This window comes from Triturus cristatus, chromosome 5_1, assembly GCF_964204655.1.
Source record: "Triturus cristatus chromosome 5_1, aTriCri1.1, whole genome shotgun sequence".
In the NCBI taxonomy this organism is placed as follows: Eukaryota; Metazoa; Chordata; class Amphibia; order Caudata; family Salamandridae; genus Triturus; species Triturus cristatus.
Window position 1 is genome coordinate 444,335,824 of NC_140587.1, and position 4,183 is coordinate 444,340,006.

The following is a 4,183-nucleotide window of genomic DNA, read 5'->3' on the forward strand; positions in this document are numbered from 1 at the left end:
AATGCACCCCTGTTCAGCACAGAAATGCGCAACCTCATCGGTGTACCTATTGCTGAAAGTCACAAAATCATTTCCCTTCCCATGATCCCCACACTTCCCAGCTATTTCCTTTGGATTTTGCAAAGCTTCCAACAGTTGTTTTACATACTCCCCATTTCTAATGGGAGATCCTGATGACGTTAAGAACCCCCTCTGAGACCACAGCTGTCCGAAGTCATTAGCCACCCCACCCATATTGGCAATCGGTGTAGATGGTGACTCCGATCTGATCAGAAACCAGGCATGTAAGTGTCAAGGCAATGATTTCAGCTACTTGTGCAGAGTGTACTCCCTATAAGCAAGCAGCTTCCACAACTCCACAACAGACAGCAAACACAGCTCTCATATAACCCTAGGAATGAACCGTCTGCAAAAAGGATTTCATCTGATACAGACAGAGGTTCATCAACAATGTCGGGTCTTGGTGTAGTGCATAGTTCAGTCACATCGAGACAGTCATAGTCTTCACAATTTTCCTCATCATCATTTGGACTGGGCATCAAAGTAGCAGGATTCAGTACAGAACATCTTTTCAGAGTCACATTCTCTGAGGCAAGTATGACTTGCTCGTAACGTGTACGGCTGTCATTGGTCAAATGCTGCGTTTTGGTTCTCATCATCTCCAGAACAAGATCCTCGCCAACTCTAGCAACTCCAAGGAACTTTTCAGCGTCATCCAGGAACTCACCAAGCCCCCCAGCGAAGCCACAGACATCACCCCATCCCAGGACCTCTGCAACAAGCTTGCCTCCAACTTCCATATGGAAATCAAGGGCCTCTATGACAACTTCACCAACCAGACACTTGACTCCGAATCCACTTTCTACTCCAACGACGCCAGCCAGCCCACCATCTACTCCTGGACCCCAGTCACCACCGAAGACACCACTTTAACCATGAAAGGCATCCACTCAGGAACCCCCACAGATCCCTGCCCCCTGCACATCTTCCACAAAGCCGCCGCCGCCATCGCTCCGGAACTACGACACACAATCAACGCCACCTTCGAGACAGGCATCTTTCCTGATGACTGGAAATGTGCAGAAGTCAGACCCCTGCTCAAGAAGCCCTCAGCAGATCCCACGGACCTCAAGAACTACCGAGCCATCTCCCTCCTCCCTTTCATGGCCAAAGTCACACAGAAGATCGTCAACACCCAACTAACAAAATTCATCGAAGAAAACTCCATCCTCGACCCCTCCCAATCTGAATTCCACAGCAACCAAAGCCCCGAGACCGCTCTACTTGCCGCCACAGACGGCATCCGCACCCTCCTCGACCAAGGACACACCATGGCCCTGATCCTACTTGACCTCTCTGCTGTCTCCCACCGCACACTCATCACCAGACTCCACGACGCCGGCATACAGGGAACCGTCCTTGACTGGATCCGCTCCTTCCTCACTGGCAGAACCCAAAGAATCACACTGCCACCCTTCCTCTCCGAACCAAGATAGTATCCTATGCTGACGACACCTGGCTCATCCTCTTCGTCACCAAGGACCCCATCCCCACTAGACTCAATTTCCAGGAAGGAATGAAGGATGTTGCATCCTGGATGAGCAACAGCTGCCTGAAACTCAACTCGGAGAAGACAGAGGTCCTCATCCTTGGACCCACACCCTCTGCATGGGACACTACCTGGTGGCCCACCGCCCTCGGCAGCCCTCTCACCCCCACGGTCCATGGCAGAAACCTTGGCATCGTACTTGACTCCTCCCTCTCCATGACCCGACAGGTCAATGCTGTCACCTCCATCTGCTTCAACACCCTCCGCATCCTCCGAAAGACCTTCAAATGTATCCCCCCGAATAAAGGAAGACCATCACCCACGCACTCATAACCAGCAGACTGGACTACGGAAATGCCCTCTACGCCAGGATCAACAAGTCTCTGCTCTGCAAACTCCAGACCATACAGAACACCGCAGCCAGCATCCCTCGATGCCAACACATCACCCAACACCTGCAAAAGCTCCACTGGCTTCCCATTGGGAAGAGAGTAACTTTCAAGATACTCACCCTCGCCTACAAATTCTTCCACAACACCAGACCCCAATACCTCAAAAAGAGAATCTTCTACCACTTACCCAAGAGAAACCTCCGATCCACCACCCTCGCTGAAACCCCGCCTAACAGCAGAGCCAGAACAGGTGGAAGAGCTTTCTCCTACATCACGGCCAAGACCTGAAACGAGCTCCCGATCCGCATCAGATGCGCCCACTCCCTGAACATCTTCAGGAAGACACTCAAGACCTGGCTCTTTGACTGAATGGAGCTGCTTACCCCCCCCCCCCCCAAGTGCCTTGAGACCCTCACTGTGAGTAGCACGCTTTACTATCCCTGATTGATTGATTGATTGAATATCAGAAGCTCAACTGAATGTGGAACATACACAGTAAGAGGATGACCCATCACGATGCTTTCACATCTTTCAAAGCTGACACCCGTTGCAGCAACGGACTTGAGACATCCGGGCAACGCTGAAGCTACCAGGTTTAAGGTAGCTGAGAAATAGGAAACTGGTCTACAGACACCTCCATGAGTCTGTGTGAGTACTGACAGTGTGCACCCCTCTTCCTCGCAACAAAATAGCGAGAATGCTTTGTTGTAATCAGGCATTCCCAGAGCTGGAGCATGACACAAGCTTTCTCTCAACTACAGGAAGGCAACAAAACAGTCATTATCCCATGGTACCGGATCACTCACGTCCTTGTGTGTCAACCTCTGCAGAGGTTTTGTTTTCAATAAGAAGTTGGGGATCCACTGACAGCAGTACCCAACCATTCTCAAAAACATCCTGACTTCTTTTTGAGTGGTAGGCGCCTTCATGTTCATGATCATCTCAATGCTGTCTAGTGACACCTTCCTTTTGCCTTTCTCAATGCGATGACACAGGCATACAGTACTGAAGTTTGCTCGGGGAAACCTTGTGTCCACTCTCTGCCAGGTGGTTCAACAGTGTGACAGTATCAATCCTGCAAGCGTCCTCTGTCTCTGATGTAATTAGGAGATCGCTGATGTACTGCGCAATAACTGAACTTTGCAGCAGTATAAGACTCTAAAGATTCTTTTTCAAGATCTGATTGAAAATCGATAGACTCTCTGTATACCCTTGTGGCATACAACACCACGTTAACACACGATTTTCCAGACGGAAAGCGAATACAAATTGGCTTTCCTCGTGTAAGGGTATCGAAAGAATGCCTGGCACAGATCAATCACAGTAAACCATTCAGCTTCACGAGGTATCTGAAACAAGATCACGGATGGATTCGGTACCACTGGACAACATGGAACTACAATCATGTTGACCTTTCGCAGGTCCTGCATGATCCTGAAATTCCCACTTGGCTTTTGCAGTCCCATTATGGGGGAATTGCATGGACTCCCCATAATTTCCTTCAGAATGCAATGTTCGATCATGGATTCAATCAATGGCTTGATCCCTGCCACAGTTTCTGGAGTCAGGTTATACTGGGGCGTTCTCGGAAATTCAGCTTTTGGCTTGATCTGCATCTTAACTGGCTCAACCCCTCGGATCAGTCCTATGTCTTCCACAGTGAAATCCCACACTTCCGGAGGGACTGAGTCCCTCAGATCGTATTGGAAGGTCTTCAACCATCAAAAGAGGAAACATCTCTATGCAGAAATTATGGTTCACCAGTTTGAATCCAATGTCATCTTCATTCGCCTGCAACTCCACTCCTTTGAGTGTGCAATAAATGGTGCATTTCAATTTACGTGTAGAGAACAACGAGAGAGCTAGGGAAGAGTGGGGTGCGTCCGTATCCCCTGTTCTAATGTAAGTTTTATCAATGGTGGATGAACCCAACGATGTGTGATACGATCACTGTAAGACAGTGTTTGGGAACCCACTAGGTAAGTTAAAAGACCCCTCACACACCAACCTGGTTGGTGTCATGCTTCATCATTGGGGTCCCAACCGGGTGGCCGAATGCCCCCCGGTTGTGCTGCGACGCCTGGCTACAGCGGAGCTGGTGTGGTGCAAGAGTGTGATGTCGTGAAGATTAAAAATATCTCTGAGAGTCCTTGCCATTGGGAATTTATTGCTGGCGGCTCAGGATATAATAAAAGCTGGGTATGTGATGCAACTACGAAAGAAATTATTATCTAATAGTTGT